This window comes from Budorcas taxicolor, chromosome 4 (genome assembly GCF_023091745.1).
Source record: "Budorcas taxicolor isolate Tak-1 chromosome 4, Takin1.1, whole genome shotgun sequence".
Taxonomy (NCBI): Eukaryota; Metazoa; Chordata; class Mammalia; order Artiodactyla; family Bovidae; genus Budorcas; species Budorcas taxicolor.
Window position 1 is genome coordinate 66,784,242 of NC_068913.1, and position 19,667 is coordinate 66,803,908.

Below are 19,667 nucleotides of genomic sequence, written 5' to 3' on the forward strand. Positions count from 1 at the left end.
TCTTGCCTGGAGAATCCCAGGGACGGGGGAGCCTGGTGGGCTGCCGTCTATGGGGTCACACAGAGTCGGACACGACTGAAGCGACTTAGCAGCAGCAGCAGCAGCAGCATGCACATGCCACAAGAAATATAGCCTGCCCCCATCATCTCATTTGGCCTTTATTAACATCATTGTGACCTTTACTAATATCTCCTATCATAAGAAAGGAGACAGAAGCCTAGGGCAGTTGTGTAAATTGTTTAAAATCCCCAGACTATCAGCACATTGAGAACAAGGGCCTCCTTTACTAGCTGGTTGTCTGTATTTGAATTATCAGCAGATAGTAGGTGCTAAATAAATATGTACAAAATTAAAATAGCAAGTGCAGCAATCAGAGAAGAAAAAGAAGTAAAAGGAATCCAAATTGGAAAAGAAGAAGTTAAACTGTCACTGTTTGTAGATTATAAGATATCACATATGGAAGATCCTAAAAATGCTACCAGAAAACTGCTAGAACTCATCAATGAATTTGGTAAAGTTGCAGGTTATATAATTAATACACAGAAACCTGTTGTATTTCTATATACTAACAACAAAAGATCAGAAAGTGAAATTCAAGAATAATTCCATTTACCATTACCTCAAAAAGAATAAAATACCTAAGAATAAACCTACCTAAGGTGGCAAAAGACCTGTACTCTGAAAAATATAAGATGCTGCTAAAATAAATCAAAGAAGACATAAACAGATGGAAAGATATACCATGTTTGTGGATTAGAAGAATCAATATTGTCAAAATGACTATCCTACCCGAGGCAATCTACAGATTCAATACAATCCCTATCAAATTACCAATGGCATTTTTCACAGAACTAGAAACAAAAAAAAAATCTCAAAATTTGTAGAGAGACACAAAAGACCCTTAATAGCCAACACAATCTCAAGAAAGAAAAACAGAACTGGAGGAATCAGGCTCTCTGACTTCAGACTTTTCTACAAACTTACTGTCATCAAAACAGTATAGTTCTGGCACAAAAATAGAAACATAGATTAAGGGAACAAGATAGAACACCCAGAAATAAGCCCATGCACCTCTGGTCAATTAATATATGACAAAGCAGGCAAGACTACACGCTGTTGGAAAGACAGTCTCTTCCACAAATGGTGCTGGGGAAACTGGACAGCTGCATGTAAAAAACATGAAATTAGATCATTCTTTAACTCCATACACAAAAATAAGCTCAAAATGGAGTAAAGCCCTAAATGTGAGACTGGAGACTATAGAACTCTTGGATAAAAACATAAGTAGAACACTTTCTGACATAAACCACAGCCGTATCTTTTTCAATCTGTGTCCCAGAATAATGGAAATAAAAACAAAAATAAACAAATAGGACCTACTTAAACTCAAAAGCTTTTGCACAGCAAAGGAAACAATAAACAAAACAAAAACACAGCCCACAGGTTTGGAGAAAATATTTGCAAATGATGTGACCAATAAGGGTGCTGTGCTGTGCTGTGCTGTGCTAAGTCGCTTCAGTTGTGTCTGACTTTTTGTGACTCTATGAACTGTAGCCTGCCAGGCTCCTGTCCATGGGATTCTCCAGGCAAGAATACTGGAGTGGGTTGCCATTTCCTTCTCCAGGGAATCTTCCCCACCCAGGGATAGGACCCATGTTGCTTATGTCTCCTGCATTTGCAGGCAGGTTCTTTACCACTAGCGCTGCCTGGGAAGCCCTGACTGATAAGGGATTAGTCTCCAAAATTTACAAACAGCTCATGAGGCTGTTTGTAACAGCATCAAAACAAACAACACACTCAAAAAAGTAGGCAGAAGATCTAAATAGACATTTCTCCAAATAAGACATACAGATGGTAAATGGGCACATGAAAAGACGTTTGGCATTGTCAATTATTAGAGGAATGCAAATCAAAACTACAATTGAGATATAGCCTCACACCAGCCAGAATGGCTATCATAAAAAAAAAAATTCCACAAAAAATAAATGCTAGAGAGGGTGTGAAGAGAAGGGAATCCTTTTATACTTTTTGATTGGAATGTAAATTGGTACAGCCACTATGGAGAACAGTATGGAAGTTCCTTAAAAAACTAAAAATAGAACTACCATATGATGCTGTTGGAGAAGGCAATGGCACCCCACTCCAGTGTTCTTGTCTGGAGAATCCCAGGGACAGGGGAGCCTGGTAGGCTGCCATCTATGGGGTCGCACAGAGTTGGACACTACTGAAGTGACTTAGCAGCAGCAGCATGACCCTGTAATCCCACTCCTGGGCATATTTCTGCAAAAAAACATAATCCAAAAGTATATTTGCACCCTAATATTCATTGCAGCACTGTTTACAATAGTCAAGGCATAAAAGCAGCCAAAATGTCCATTGACAGAGGAATGGATAAAGAAGATATGGTATGTGTATACAGTGGACTATTACTCAGCCCTTAAAAAGAATGAAACAATGCCATTAGCAGCAACATGAATGGACCTTCACTCCGTTTCATACTGAGTGAAGAAAGTCAGACAGAGAAGGAGAAACATAGCATGACATCCCTTATATGTGGAATCAAAAAATAAATGATACAAATGAAATTCCTTACAAAACAGAAAAGGATGCATAGACTTAGAGGATGAACTTATGGTTGCTGGGGATGAGGAAGGATGGGGAAAGGGATAGTTAGGGAGTTTGAGATGGACATGTACACACTGCGCTATTTAAAATGGATAACCAACAGAGATCTCCTGTATAGCATATGGACCTCTGCTCAACGTTATGTGGCAGCCTGAAAGGAGGGGAATTTAGGGGAGAATGGATACATGTACATGTATGGCTGAACCCCTGCACTGTCCACCTGAAATGTTCACAACATTACTAATTGGCTATGCCCTAAGACAAAACAAAACGTTAAAAAAGTTAAAGTAACAAAGCTAGAGTACAAAACCATTAAACTTGACTACATTCTTTCCAGGCATCTACCTGAAATTGTGTTAGTTTATTCTTCAAGTTTAAAGAAATGACTGAATAGTCAAATACCTACTTCAGCATCGTGTCTTAAATCCCTAAACTTCTGCACAATTACTGATACTATGACATGGAGACAATCATTCCTAACCAGTGTTTTAACAAATCAAGTTGTTCAGATTATTATAAACATTTGAATATTTTTATTTAATTACAGGTTAGCATTCTATGAGCAATTGGCAAGAAGAGTCTTCTTACATGCTTTATATACTAAAATTATGTTGTTCAGTTGTATAAATATACAATTATTTAACTTATATGCAGAGTACATCATGAGAAACTCTGGGCTGGAAGAAACACAAGCTGGAATCAAGATTGCCGGGAGAAATATCAAGAACCTCAGATATGCAGATGACACTACCCTTATGACAGAAAGTGAAGAGGAACAAAAAAGCCTCTTGATGAAAGTGAAAGTGGAGAGTGAAGAAGTTGGTTTAAAGCTCAACATTCAGAAAATGAAGATCATGGCATCCGGTCCCATCACTTCATGGGAAATAGATGGGGAAACAGTGGAAACAGTGTCAGACTTTATTTTTGGGGGCTCCAAAATCACTGCAGATGGTGACTGCAGCCATGAAATTAAAAGACGCTTACTCCTTGGAAGAAAAGTTATGAGCAACCTAGATAGCATATTCAAAAGCAGAGACATTACTTTGCCAACAAAGGTCTATTTAGTCAAGCCTGTGGTTTTTCCAGTGGTCATGTGTGGATGTGAGAGTTGGACTGTGAAGAAAATTGAGTGCCAAAGAATTGATGCTTTTGAACTGTGGTGTTGGAGAAGACTCCTGAGAGTCCCTTGGACTGCAAGGAGATCCAACCAGTCCATTCTGAAGGAGATCAGCCCTGGGATTTCTTTGGAAGGAATGATGCTAAAGCTGAAACTCCAGTACTTTGGCCACCTCGTGCAAAGAGTTGACTCCTTGGAAAAGACTCTGATGCTGGGAGGGATTGGGGGCAGGAGGAGAAGGGGACGACAGAGGATGAGATGGCTGGATGGCATCACTGACTCAATGGACATGAGTCTGAGTAAACTGCGGGAGTTGGTTATAGACAGGGAGGCCTGGCGTGCTGCGATTCATGGGGTCGCAAAGAGTCAGACACGACTGAGCGACTGAGCTGAACTGTTGCAATAATAAATTGTTGCAAATTATTATTTGGGATGACTGCTAACTTTATGTTTAAAAGGCAATTATTAAGAAATCTCAATTAATTAAAAATAAAGGCAAAGGTTGGACAGTTAATATCTATATTAATGGTGGGCCTTTTAGCCAGCTAATTTTGGAAGGTTAACTTTAGAAATGTCTTCTGGGAGCAAATAAATGTTTATAAAAATTTCAATGATAACATAAGACAGAAGTTATACAGAGGTGATTATATTTCTAAACTTTATAGAATTATTTCATACACTAGAACTCACAATATGACAAAATAAAGTTTAGAAACTACATTTAATTTTAGTTATTTAACTTTTGAGTAAAAGAGTTCTCTCTGGCAATTGCATTTTGTATGTGTCAATTATAATAAAAGCATCAACTTCGACACTGCAAAATCCCACAAGGAGGAAACCCCCCAAATTATGGTCAACAACATTCATGAAATAGACTCAGTAAATGATCAGGGTTTGAAGAAAAGAATAATGTATGACAAAACAGTAAGATTCCCCAAGTAATTTTGCTCCTTCATTGACCTAGCAGAAAGTCAGTTTCTGTGTAGCAAAAAGATTTTGCTTTGTAGTGGGAACAGGAGGTGGTTAGCAGCTCTGACCTCAAATTGCTGCTTCTGTCCTATAAGGTAGAATTTTCACCTATCGACTACTCTTTCAAACCTAATACTGTAAAAATCATCAAAACTTTAGATCAAGGTGCTGCTTTATACATACGTCCCCCAATTTCCTTTCTACAATGACATGTGTGACCTCAGCCACCAGCCTTGCACAGCCAGTGAGGATATGTTCCCTGCCAGCTCAATTGTACTTGGCCTTAGAGTAGGAAAAAGCTTGCCAAGGAAAGTGGGAACTCTTGCTAAAAGCGAGGGTCAGGGACCGGTTTGTAAAGAAAAATTCTTTTGTTCCCTCTGTTTTAGTGGATGCCTTCCCAGTTAGTAAACAAATCTGCTTCTGGAAATGTATTCTCTGATGCTTGAATGACCTTCCTTTGGCATCATCCGCTGGCTTGACCCCCAGGACAGTCTCTTGCAAAAGGACACAGATCAGGCACGATGTGCTTATTTGCTTCAGTTGTGTCCAGCCCTTTGCCACCCTATGGACTGTAACCTGCCAGGCTCCTCTGTCCATGGGATTTCCCAGGCAAGAATACTGGAATAGGTTGCCACTTCCTCTTCCAGGGGGTCTTCCCTACCCAAGGATGGAATCTGTGCATTCTGCATTGCAGGCAAATTCTTTACTGCTGAGCCACCCAGGAAGCCCCACAGATTAAGTTACAGGCTCAAATAGTCCAGTGGACTGACAGGGTAGAAGTTATGGCATTGGCCTCTGCTGACTCCCCTAGTTAAGCCTGTGTCCCCAGGACCACTTGGAACCTAGGTCTTTCCAATTCTGACTTACCCAAAGTGAATTCTCATTCCAAATTGTTTTGTCTTTTGTGCTTGAGAGATCCCTCTCTCTTTTCAGATCCCTTGTGTTCTGAACACTGTTGTTGTTTAGTTTCTAGGTCCTCTCACTCTTCTGTGACCCCTTGGTGGGCAACTTGCCAGGCTCCTCTCTCCATGGGATTTCCCAGGTAAGAATATTGGTTTAGTCATTAAGACATGTCCGACTCTTGTGACCCTATGGACTGTAGCCTGCCAGGCTCCTCTGTCCGTGGGATTCTCCAGGCAAGAATACTGGGGTGGGTTGCCATTTCCTTCTCTAGGGGTTCTTTCCAACACAGGGATTGAATCCGGGTCTCCTGCATTGCAGGCAGATTCTTCACCAACTGAGCTACATGGGAAGCCCCAAGAATACTGGAGTGGGCTATTATTTCCTTCTCCAGGTCGTCTTCCTGACCCAATGATCAAACCTGTGTCTCCTGCATTGGCAGGAAGATTCTTTACTGCTGAACCACAGGGAAGCTTTATATTCTGATTACTATGTCATTAATCTGTATGTATATAACACAGGAAATTCCTAATATTATCAAATTTAACAACAACAACAACAAAACAACATGCAAACAAGAGGATGCTATATATGTATCAAGAAGTCTATTTTGCAAGAACAAAGCAAAATAAAACAAAATAAAACAAAACAAAAAACAAAATTGAAGAGACAAAAAAAAGTGCTGAAATGTTGTCAGGGTTTCAAAAACTTTTTAATGGTTAAAATGAGAAAAAATTGGCTTTGTTACTAATACAGTAGTTTTACATCACATTTTCTTTCACTTGAGCAAATGTAACCATACAGGCTGTTTTCACTGTGAAGCCTTCAGCACACAGTGAAATAAGATAATCTGATCCTCAGAGCAGCAGTAATGATTACATTCTTATTCTCTGAAGTTACTTAACTTGTGCACCTCTATGGAAATATCTTGCCTTGTCAAACTGGTTGTTCATACTGGGGAATAAGGACTGCACTTTCTTTTTGTTTTATAATCTCTCTATTCCTCAGAGATCCCAGCACAGCACTTTACCCAGAGTAAATAATCTTTTAAGTATTACCTGTTGCTTGGTTATTTGGGAAAGGAACATGCACTTGGTGTCGCCAGCATTCTCAGTTCACGTTCTATGCAGTTAAAAGAGCAAGTGCTTCAGGTCAGATAACTCCAGATTTTAATCAGCTCTGCTACTTTTCTGACATTTCCTTGGGGAAATTTTCAAATTCCTCCAATAATCTATTTCCTCATCTTTGTAATGAGTGTGAAATAATAACTTTATAGGGTTGTTGGGAAAATTTAATGAAGAATGTATACAGAATAATCATTTTCCATATTGGTCAGTTTTTTTTTTTTTTCTTTTTTCTTCTCTTTTCTAAGTTGCCTCTCATTGTTTTGGCAAGAAGTGTCAAGAAGATGAATCACCAATCAATGCAATAGTTTTTCTCATAGGATATAAATTTGACACCCTTAGTTTGTAGATAAGGCATGTCATCTTGAGACTACTTAGTTTGTATAGTTGAGAAGAAGATGTATTTGACGAGTATGAGGATAACATAATTATATGACCATGAGTATGAAGACTTCCCTGAGATTAGTTAGAGGCTCATATCAGAGTTCAGAAATTCCTTTAACTATGAATTTAATTTCAAGGTTATAATTACAGGCTGTTGCTCTAGCCTTGGCCACCACTTCTGAATAAGCCCTGAGGTCAAGAAGAAGACTTCATAATGAGAGAACAGCCACAAGGTACTCTGGTTCCACAAGGGATCTCATGATCTCTGTCTCTCTATGGATACTTGTTACCACAGCCTCTGTTCAAGCATTCATAGGATCTCAAGCTTGCCTTGCTCGCCTCCATTCTCCATATGTAATGCTTTCCCTAGTAGCAGGATTTAAGAGAAATCTACATAGAGCCATGGGCTCCAGGAAGACTTGCCCCTTCTCCAGCTGTAATGCCATTCATAAGAAGTTTGAAAAGGAAGCCCCCAGAGCTCCTTATGCTCTCAAAAAGGTAATCATCATTCCTCTGTCCTTTGAAGAGCATGCTCTCAGACAATACAAGAGAACATCTAGGACATTTGCCCTCATTTACTGAGATTTTAAGATGGTGTTTCAGTCATCTTCCTGGAAGATTTCATTTCAATCTAGATGACTCATCAATATCTGAACACTCAGTTCAATAATCAGCCCACTTTTTATGTCTGGAGAAAACCATAATTCAAAAAGATACATGCACCCCAATGTTCACTGCAGCTCTAGGTACAATAGCCAAGACATGGAAGCAACCTAAATGTTTCTCAACAGATGAATGGATAAAGAAGATGTGGTGTATACATACAATGGAATACTGCTCAGCCATAAAAATGAAATCATGTCATTTGCAGCAACCTGGATGGACCTAGAGATTATCATACTAGGTGAAGGAAGGCAGACAAAGACAAATAATATGATATGATAATGCTTATATGTAAAATCTAAAAAAAGACACAAATGAGTTGCTATACAAAACAGAAACAGACCCATAGATATATAAAACAAACTATTACTTTTCCGACTAAGGTCCATCTAGTCAAGGCTATGGTTTTTCCAGTAGTCATGTATGGATGTAAGAGTTGGACTGTGAAGAAGGCTGAGCGCCAAAGAATTGATGCTTTTGAACTGTGGTGTTGGAGAAGACTCTTGAGAGTCCCTTGGACTGCAAGGAGATCCAACCAGTCCATTCTGAAGGAGATCAGCCCTGGGATTTCTTTGGAAGGAATGATGCTAAAGCTGAAACTCCAGTAATTTGGCCACCTCATGCGAAGAGTTGACTCATTGGAAAAGACTCTGATGCTGGGAGGGATTGAGGGCAGGAGGAGAGGGGGACAACAGAGGATGAGATGGCTGGATGGCATCACTGACTCGATAGACGTAAGTCTGAGTGAACTCTGGGAGTTGGTGATGGACAGGGAGGCCTGGCGTGCTGCGATTCATGGGGTCGCAGAGAGTCGGACATGACTGAGCGACTGAACTGAACTGAACTGAACTGATGGTTACCAAAGAGGAAAGAAGGGGAGGGGTAAATTAGGAGTTTGGGATTAAATATATACTCTACTATATATAAGATACATAACCAACAAAAACCTACTGTATAGCATAGGGAACTATACTCACTGTTTTGTAATAATTTATAATGGAAAGAAATCTGAAAAAAATAGATGTATATGCATGTGTAACTGAATTACTTTTCTGTACAGCTGAAACTAACACAACATTATAAACTATACTTCAATTTTAAAAAAATATACCCATTTTCAAAAATACTTTCCTCTACTTGATTCTCGTACTTCATCACTGTAAAAAAACATCAAAATTCCAATTTCAAGCATCCCCGCTCACCTTTATTCAACTCCTACAACATGCTATAATGCTCCCATCTTAAAATAACTCTCCATTGACCCTTTCTCTCTTTACTCTAGTTTGCTGCTCAATCAGCTTTGTTGTTTAGTTGCTAAGAGGTGTCCGACTCTTTTGTGACCCCATGGGCTGCAGACTGCCAGGCTCCTCTGTGCATGGGATTTCCCAGGCAAGCATACTGGAGTGGGTTGCCATTTTTTACTTCATGAGATCTTCCCGACTCAGGGATCGAAACTGAGTCTTCTGCATTGGCAGGCATATTCTTTACCACTGAGCTGTGAGGGAAAACTGGTGGTGATTCCCAAATGCAGATTTCAGGTCCATAGGTTCAGAATAAGACTCTTGAGACTCAGAATGGGGTATCCCAGTTACTTGACATCGCCACTCAAACTGCCACTCAAACTTATAGGCGTCTTTAACTTACTATGTACCACACCGAATTCTTCATTCTTTCTTTGACTCCTACACGACCCTCCCACATAATCTGCCTCTATTACAGCGCTCATCTCAGTAAATAGTACCACTATTCAAGTAGTTGCTCAGGCCAAGACCTTGTGAGTCTTCCTTGATTTCTCTGTTCCTTTCACATCCCACATCAAGCCACTAAAATTAAGAAAGTCAGACAGACAGGCAAAGGAGTCCTTATATCTCAGACCTTCACAGCTATCAACCTGATGTGAAACAAAACTTGTAGTTTTGCTTGGAGCGCAGGTAATGATCCCCATCCACATCTCCCATTCTCTTTATAATGCACTCAAATCAGCTTGAGAATGGTCAACTATCGGTTCTTATCCTTTTGGAATTTTCAGCAGCACTTGGTACAGTTGACCCCTTCCTCTTAACGGAAGCAATCTTTTCATTTGTTTTTTAGAACCACAATTTCCCAAATTACCTATCTCACTCAAAGCTTTTCTCAAACTCTTTCGCTGGTTTTCTCCTTTCCAGCCTCTAAATTTTGAGTGGGCTTTACCTCAATCCTCATCTTCCTCTTATCCTCTCCATCTATATGCTCTCCCTATAAGAGTGTGGCCTTAATAGCTACTTGTTAATTCCATAGTGTAAATACTGTTAAAGTTTTTACATTGTTTTATAAGTCTGCTTACACATCAGTTTAACCACCTTGAGTTTTTCTTCAGGACAGAGATCTTATCTCTCAAATCAAAATTATGTGAAAAAGATACTCAGTGTATGTTTGTTGAATGAATGAATGAATGACTGCCAACAAGGCACTGACAATATCAAAGAAAATCTGGTTATGAAATCATTAAGAATGGTTTAGCAGTTAACTTATCAGAAATAGGCATACATAATCAGATAATAGTGCATTATGGATCTGAATTTTAAAAGTGATAAAGTTTTATATGTATATTCATGCACATATATATGTGCACATGCATGCATGATCAGTCTTGTCTGACTCTTTTGTGACCCTATGGACTGTAGCCCACCAGGCTCCTCTGTCCATGGGTTGTCCAGGCAAGAATACTGGAGTGAATTGCCATTTCCTACTTCAAAATACACATATACACACATACATACATATAACATCACCATTTTGAAGCAGAGTTTTCTGTCATCACTTGATGCCCCTTTCTGCCATTTTGACCAAAATTATCTGAGTAGATCCCTTTTTTAATGTTCTCTTATGAGCCTTCCAACAGCTAATAAGCAGATGAAAGATATTAATTCGTCACCAGGAAAATAAAAATTATAATTAATCAGCAGATAGTTAATTTGTGTATGCTATTGGACATGCAGTTTCAAGTTTTCTTGGAATGTAACTTCTTCTTGCATAATATGAGAGAATTGGATGAGATGAGATAATTTCCTAAGTTGATTACTCAGTTTCTAGCCTCTGCATAGACTGATATTTGACCAATGGAGCTCACATTTTAAAAATATTTTAAAGCTATATTCATCAAAACTATAAAAGTGAGAAGAATACAACATTGTTCCTATTACTCATAAGTTTGGAAGACCACTCAAAAACTCAAACAACAAACCCAAGCCAGGAATGCCCTTCTGCTCTTCCTCCCTATCCAAGTATTAAAGTCCCACAAACACTTGTAAAGATTTCAAATGATTCAGTGAAGTAGAGGCAGAGCCTGGGGAATAGAGTGTTCTGTCAACACTCTGTTGGGAGGAACAAGCAGTCTGTGGATGACTTGTTCTGTGGGTGGTTTCCTCCCACCATGAAATATGCGAAGGGTGTTCACTCCTGCCATTTAGGAGCAAGCTGGATTCAAAGACAAGGCAGTTGTGCCCAAGTTGGAACCCAAAGTCAGTTCTCTTGGACTTGGAGTTTTCCTCTTTTGTTGGGGAAAATAATAAAAAGATTATCATATCAAGAATCATATACACAGCTTCCCAGAAACCTGAAATGACTTTGAGGCTGGTAAAGTTGGATCAAATCATTCACCTACAGCTAGCTCTGTCTGTGCCAATCCCTTTTCAGCTTCAAAGGGGTCTTCATTTCTCAGTGATTCCCTCTTTTTTCATCACTTCTATTCTTGTCTTCTCAACATTTGCTTTGCCTCATCCTAGGGAGGGAGAATGAAAGCAGCTAGGGCACCTATGCTCTGCCTCAGGGCTTCCATTACAACACCATTGCAATCTAGGTTCCTTCATGTGCATTATATTCTGGTTGCACAGAATTACTTGCTGTTCTCAAAGGTGCCCTTGTCTCTGGTCCCACTGGGTGCACATCCTTCTACAGTTCTGCCCCTTCTCTTTAATGGGTACCATCTCATTGAGTTCAAACAGAACTTATTGTGCAGAACTTTTTCTCATATTACTCTCCACTCCCAACCCAGCCTGCTTCTGAAACTCACACCAACCTGTGTAACTCCTTACTGTAGCACTCTTCATACTTCTTTTAAGCAGTTTATTTACATTGCTGCCTTTCCCACTCAGATAAATGGACTTCTGGGAAATAAAGACCATGACTTACTCATTTTTGTATCCATGATATTTAGTCTAGAGCATGGATAATAGGTAATGAGCAATAACAACTTACTGAATGAATTACTACTTCTGACCCTGGACTCTGTCTTTGCTCAAAATCATGGGAATTGTGACTTACTCATCTTTGTAGCCTCCATCATTTCAGGCAAGGTGCTATACACTAGCAGTTGCTCATAAAGGCACATGATATAAATGAACTGTAAGTTAAATTCAATAATGACATCTACTAATTCAATTTAATATTTTGCTATCTACTGTGTACAAAGAGATTTTGAGGAACTTATACTATAAGAAATATAGTATTTATTAACTAAATATCATGAAGCAGAAAATGCACTTTAAAAGAAGTACAATACAGCTGTTCACAAAAATTAAAAGAGGAAAATGTTCATTTAGGGGCATAAGAAAAGGCTTTTTTGAAGCGAAAATATTACTTCTGGCTCTTGAAGATGGGATAATGGGTAGGCAAGCATTGCAGACAAGTGGTTTAAAATACATGTAAACAATAATAACATAAATTTTACCAAAGGGCAATTACCTTGTGCCTTTGCAACAATTAAACAGATGTTCTTCAGTGTTAACTTACTGAAATTTTGTGTTGTCTTATCCGATGCTGTGATGATTAAGTTTATGTGTTGTCTTCACTGGGACACAAGATGCCCAAATATTCGGCTAATTATTATTTCTAGGTGTGTCTGTGAGGGTGTTTCCAAAAGAGACTATTAGCATTGGATTCAGGAGATTGAGAAACGCAGATTGTTCTCCCCACTGTGGATGAGTATCAGTCAATCTGTGGAGGGCCTGAATAGAAAAGGCAAAGAAAAAATTCTTTCTCTCTGCCCGATTGATTGAGTTGGGACATGAGTCTACTCCTGCTCGGGAGCTGGGATTGACACCATTGGCACTCTTGCATCACAAGCTTCTGACTCTGGTTGGAATCTCACCACGGTTTTCCTGGCTCTCCAACTGGCAGACAACAGATCATGGCACTTCTTAGGTTCCATTATTGTGTGAGCCAATTCCTTATAACAAATGTCTTGGTAGATAGATGGATAGATGCAGACACAGATATTTCTGTCTCTACAGGTATCTGCGTCTGTATCTGTCTATCTGTCTGTCTGTCCATCTCTCTGTCTCTCTTCTATTTCATTTCTCTGGAGATCTCTGACCAATGCAGATGTTTATTTCTCTGAAGAGTAGTTTTAGTTGGGCTCTATCACACTTTCCTTCCATCTACCTTGTTTTTATATGTATACAATTTTATCTATTTCTGGCTGTGATGTGTCTTCAATGCTGCGTGGGCTTTCTCTAGTTGTGGTGAGTGGAGGCTACTCTCTAGTGGCTGTGCACAGACTTATTGTGGTGGCTTTTCTTGTGGAGTATGGGCTCTTGGGCATGTGGGCTTCAGCAGTTGCAGCACATGAGCTCTGTAGTTGTGGGCTATTGACACAGGCTCAATAGTTGTGGCACATGGGCTTAGTTGCTCCACGGTATGTGGGATCTTCCTGGACCAGGGATTAAACCCATGTCTCCTGCATTGGCGGGCAGATACTTAACCATGAGCCATCAGGGAAGCCCTGCCTTTCTTAATACCTTTGCAAAATGACAAGTCCCACAGTTTGCTTTAAGATCCTCAGGTGCATACATCTCAAATTTAAAAATACATTGTTATACAATAAAAGTTGCATCCTATTGCATATTTCATATTTCATTAGAAAAGTATCATGATGGTAAAGATCTTAATTACATAAATGAGCTGGTAGTGAAAACATCAAGATTTAAGCCAGCTCCTGTGTCTAAATTCCCTTTCCTTCTAGACTATTTACCGAGGCAAATTCTAGCAGTATTCTTTACTCTTCTGATATCATAGAGATCATCATCATTCTTCCTCCCCTACCATGATCATAACCATAGAATCTCAGGGAATGGAGCAAAGGGAGCAGATCCTATTCATTATAAATGGACTTAAGAAATGATCGTGATATTACAACTTTGTACCCATTGACTATGTTTGGAAGACAAAATCTTCCTGGATAAAATGTGCACATGCAGAAATAAGTTATGTATTCATTGTTAAAAAGATTCTGCATTAATGCAGGAAGCCTTTGTATTATTTTCTACAATTGTATGTCAATATCCAATTGTTTCTAAATTAAATATTAATTAAAAAGCAATGAACAAAAGAAAAATACAGTCCTAAACAAGTCATCAAAATAAATCTCAATAGCATTAAGGATTTAATGTGAAAACTGAAATAATAAGAGTCCTAGAATAAACTATTGGTGAACATTTTCCTAATCTTAAGGTGGTAAAAGTCTAGAGAGAAATGAAACCAAAGGCAATGAAGGGAAATCATGATGGGTTTGACCAGATAAAAATCTAAAGTTTACTCTATCAAACATAGTAGACATGTCAAAATGTTTACAAAATGCAAAAATACTTGCAGTATATGTGACATAAAGAGTTTTCATAACATTAACGTATGGCATGCAATTAGAAATCAAAAGATATATACATGGAAGTAGAAGCAGTATAATAATCAGGCAGTTCAGAAACAGAAACTCTATGAATGACTAAAAATATAAAGGGAATAAATCTTACTAATATTCAAGAAAAATGAAAACTAAAAGGAGAATGAGTTACCATATTAGATTCTCAGATAGAATTCATTATAGTGAGAAGACCTGCTTCATTATGACTGTTTTTGACTATTCCTTCTTCCTATTAAGGTTTGAATCCCAATAGTAAATCATTTCCTAATATAGTATACATAGCAAGAAAATGATAATTAGGTGATCTTTCAATGAAACTTTAGAGCAAAAGGTTTGTAGTAAGAAAAATGAATACTCTTTTCTTGTCCTTATAAGTCTTCAGTTTTCATCCCTAAATCAAATAGTCTGGCTTAGCAACTAAATATACAAGGTGTTTTGTCACAATTAAGTTTCAGATTAAAAATAAATAATGTTTAGCCTAAGAATGGATCCTGCATTATTTACGACATATTCATACCAAAACAAATTGCTATTTATTTAAAATTCAAGCGTAACAGGGTGTTTGGCAAGCCTATCCCTGAATCAACTTTCTCTACTCTTGCAAAAGAAGTTTTCACTTCTATAGCAGTTTCCACCCATACCAAAAAAAGGTTGCATGGCCCGAGCACATTAGGCTCAGTTTTCCTGTTCACTGAATTCACTGATTAGATAAAAGCCAAAGGGTTTTGGCTTTATCCTAATGTATTAAATTTCCTTCACCATAGTAGGGCAGAAAAGAATCAGTAAAAATGACAAAAGATCCAAGATGCAGACTACAGATACAAAAGGAAGGAAATATAATTTCTGTATCTCATCTTATGAACATTGCTTGAAACAATATTCATGACACAGGAGAATAAGGTAACCATTTTGAGCCTAGAGCATTCCCATCCCCTGTGTTTTAGACTTTTGTGTGTTAATGGCAGCCACCCAGGAAGTCACTGGGATGCAGAAATCATCCAGGCCAGAAACCATGACAATTAGATTGCTTACCTTATTGCTAATAGTCTTTCTTCCCAGGAATTACCCAGTCACACAGCTGCAGGTAAAAAAAAAAAAAAAAAAAGTTTCAGAACATGCCACAGCTGCCCTTTAATTCCTACTCAGAGAAAATGAGAACAGAGAACTAATATCCCCTCCCCCACAGGCTGGAAACAAATAAATTATGAAAGTTACTATACCAGAAGAAAGGAGTCTCAGCAGAGAAGTGGTCCTTGGAGTTAACTTGCTGTAGTCATTCTCAAAAAGTGTTTGGAGAGGTTTTGGATGCTTTCCTGGCTCCTTGAGCATCATAGCTTCTAACACTAACTAGTCTTTGTGACCACAGGACTGTGAGCTAGGTTTCTATTTGTGCCTATTTAAAAATAGTCATAGAAAGCCAGGACAGTCTGCTTGCCAAGATCCATGATCAAGGTGGGGATAAAGATACATAGTGATTCTCTTTACTCTCCCCTCTAAGGAAAGAGAGCAGCAAGGAAGTACTAGTGAGTAAAAGAAGTTATTAGTAAGATGTCCTGGACTCAAAAGAGTGTGTGGGGAATAGATACAATGGTTCCTGCTGCGTTTTTATTTCTATGACTCCTCTTGCTGTCCCTTTAATGTCCTCTGACCTGCTGGCAGTGACATCAAGTCTGAATATAGGACTGGAAAGCACTTCACTGAGGAAGTAAAGCAAACTTGTCTTCATTTGGTTACCATGGTTATGGTACTGAGTGTTAACAACCTGATGATTTGCATTGCAAACCATCATTGGAAATGAGGACAGTGGAACTTGATATTCTGGGTGGAGAGGTTCAATTCTCAAGAACTTCTACTGGAAATTTTCAGAGCAAACAGAACATAAATATACACACATCCTCCCAAACCCATAAAGAGGACCAAATTCTAAGGGCTAACAGTCTGTCTTATCCTCCATGGTATTTCAGTATCTATGAAGTACTTTAGTTGAAAGATCAGACAATTTCATTATTGAAAGGTAAATAAGCACATGACCAGCCTCATTTTAAAAAATTAAATTTCACAGTCACATTCAACATGCATTCTTGTGAAGGACATAATGCTAAAAGCATTCCCTAAAAATGATTCTATCCTTGAGTCATGCCTGCTAGCAAATATTCTTCATTTTGAAAAGCTGCATTAGCAGAGTTTTAAGTGATGGAAAAGACCATGTGCATTTCTAATTACATTTAATTTCAAACAAACAGGAGCCCCAATATGGTAAGGAAAGTGCTGAGGTTACAGAATAAGGTGACAGGGCCTCATCGAGTCTTCCCTGTCCCTCTATGACAGCTAGTGAGGGTCCTCTGCAGAGCTCCTAGTATCAGTGAGTAGAATCTGAACACCCCTATAAACTGGTCTGAAACCTACCCTAGGAGAAACCCTTGTCTCTTCAGATTCTCTCACCTCTCTACCACCAGCATCTGAGATATTTACTCTCAGAAGCTCAGGAGTCTCTAGAGACCTGAGATAATACCACAGCCTCCTTTTTCTCCTGTGGGCATCCACAACCCGTTTAACCCTAAGAAGACCAGAAACATAGTCTTTGACAAAGGCTAACTTGCAAGGCATACTGTAACTGAACTATCATATCCAGAACTACACTTGGAAAATGAAGTCCATATTTTAAGTTCTCATTTTAATATAAGTGATTTTTAAATAAAAGTAGACATGTAATTGCATCCACAAAGAAATAGTCAATTACTCATATTTTAGTTAGCCATTAGTTAGATATGGATTGTTTATGTAGATAACTTATTGGGAGGTTGAAGTACACAATGCGTTGAAATCTGCATTAGAAATTAGGAGGCTAGGACTGTATCTTAACCAAGCTGCTACTAAAATGGTCCTGGGAAAATCAGTTCCTTTTCAGAGGCACAGTTAATTCAGAAAAATTATGTGTGCATCACTGAATTTTTTAAAGCATCTTTTGCATGAATTTTGGAGCCCAAGAAAATGAAGTCTGTCACTGTTTCCAATTATTTCCCCAGCTATTTGTCATGAAGTGATGGGACCGGATGCCATGATCATAGTTTTTTGAATGTTGAGTTTTAAGCCAGCTTTTTCACTCTCCTCTTTCACTTTCATCAAGGGGCTCTTTAGTAACCCTTCTCTTTCTGCCATAAGGGTGGTGTCATCTGCATATCGGAGGTTACTGATATTTAAATAAGATATCATCAGTTCAGTTCACTCGCTCAGTCATGTCTGACTCTTTGTGACCCCACGATCGCAGCACGTCAGACCTCCCTGTTGACACATCACCAACTCCCAGAGTTCATTCAAACTCATGTCCATCGAGTCGGTGATGCCATCCAGCCATCTCATCCTCTGTCGTCCCCTTCTCCTCCTGCCCCAAGTCCCTTCCAGCATCAGGGTCTTTTCCAATGAGTCAACTCTTCGCATGAGGTGACCAAAGTATTGGAGTTTCAGCTTTAACATCAGTTCTTCCAATGAACACCCAGGACTGATCTCCTTTAGAATGGACTGGTTGGATCTCCTTGCAGTCCAAGGGACGCACAACAGTCTTCTCCAACACCACAGTTCAAAAGCATTGATTCTTCGGCACTCAGCTTTCTTCACAGTCCAACTCTCACATCCAGACATGACCAATGGAAAAAGCATAGCCTTGACTAGACGGACCTTTGTTGGCAAAGTAATGTCTCTGCTTTTGAATATACTATCTAGTTTGCTCATAACTTTCCTTCTAAGGAGTAAGCGTCTTTTAATTTCATGGCTACAAACACAATCTGCAGTGATTTTGGAACTCCCCAAAATAAAGTCTGACACTGTTTCCACTGTTTCCTCACCTATTTCCCATGAAGTGATGGAACCAGATGCCATGATCTTCATTTTCTAAATGTTGAGCTTTAAGCCAACTTTTTCACTCTCCACTTTCACTTTTATCAAGAGGCTTTTGAGTTCCTCTTCACTTTCTGCCATAAGGGTGGTGTCATCTGCATATCTAAGGTTATTGATATTTCTCCTGGCAATCTTGATTCCAGCTTGTGCTTCTTCCACCCAGTGCTTCTCATGATGTACTCTGCATACAAGTTAAATAAGCAGGGTGACAACATACAGCCTTGATGTACTCCTTTTCCTATTTGGAACCAGTCTGTTGTTCCATGTCCAGTTCTAACTGTTGCTTCCTGATCTGCATATAGGTTTCTCAAGAAGCAGGTCAGGTGGTCTGGTATTCCCATCTCTTTCAGAATTTTCCACAGTTTGTTGTGATCCACACAGTCAAAGGCTTTGACATAGTCAATAAAGCAGAAATAGATGTTTCTCTGGAACTCTCTTGCCTTTTCAATGATCCAGCAGATGTTGGCAATTTGATCTCTGGTTCCTCTGCCTTTTCTAAAACCAGCTTGAACATCTGGGAGTTCACGGTTCATGTATTGCTGAAGCCTGGCTTGGAGAATTTTGAGCATTACTTTACTAGCGTGTGAGATGAGTGCAATTGTGTGGTGGTTTGAGCATTCTTTGGCATTGCCTTTCTTTGGGATTGGAATGAAAACTGACTTTTTCCAGTCCTGTGACCACTGCTGAGTTTTCCAAATTTGCTGGCATATTGAGTGCAGCACTTTGACAGCATCATCTTTCAGGATTTGAAATAGCTCAACTGGAATTCCATCACCTCCACTAGCTTTGTTTGTAGTGATGCTTTCTAAGGTCCTTTTGACTTCACATTCCAGGATATCTGGCTCTAGGTGAGTGATCACACCATCATGATTATCTGGGTCATGAAGATCTTTTTTGTACAGTTCTTCTGTGTATTCTTCTCTTCTTAACATCTTCTGCTTCTGTTAGGTCCATACCAGTTCTGTCCTTTTTTGAGCCCACATTTTCCCATGGGATCTCTAATTTTCTTGAAAAGATCTCTAGTCTTTCCCATTCTGTTGTTTTCCTCTATTTCTTTGCAATTTGGAAGTGGTCAACGGGAGATGGCAAGAGTGAACGTCAACATTCTAGGAATCAGCAAACTAAAATGGACTGGAATGGGTGAATTTAACTCAGATGACCATTATATCTACTACTGTGGGCAGGAATCCCTTAGAAGAAATGGAATAGCCATCATGGTCAACAAAAGAGTCTGAAATGCAGTACTTGGATGCAATCTCAAAAACAACAGAATGATCTCTGTTCGTTTCCAAGGCAAACCATCCAATATTATGGT

At 39.0% G+C, this 19,667-nt stretch overlaps 1 protein-coding gene across 1 annotated transcript in view; it reads right to left on the reverse strand.

Annotated features, from left to right (window-relative positions):
* Positions 1-15,772, reverse strand: part of ITPRID1 (ITPR interacting domain containing 1) — a 107,445-nt gene extending 91,673 nt beyond the window's left edge. The window contains exons 1-2 of the mRNA XM_052639050.1: positions 15,679-15,772; positions 15,491-15,536 (exon numbers count right to left, since the gene is read on the reverse strand). The gene's annotated coding sequence lies outside the window, so the exon portion shown is untranslated. The remainder of the gene's footprint in view (positions 1-15,490; positions 15,537-15,678) is intronic.
* Positions 15,773-19,667: the final 3,895 nt, after the last annotated feature.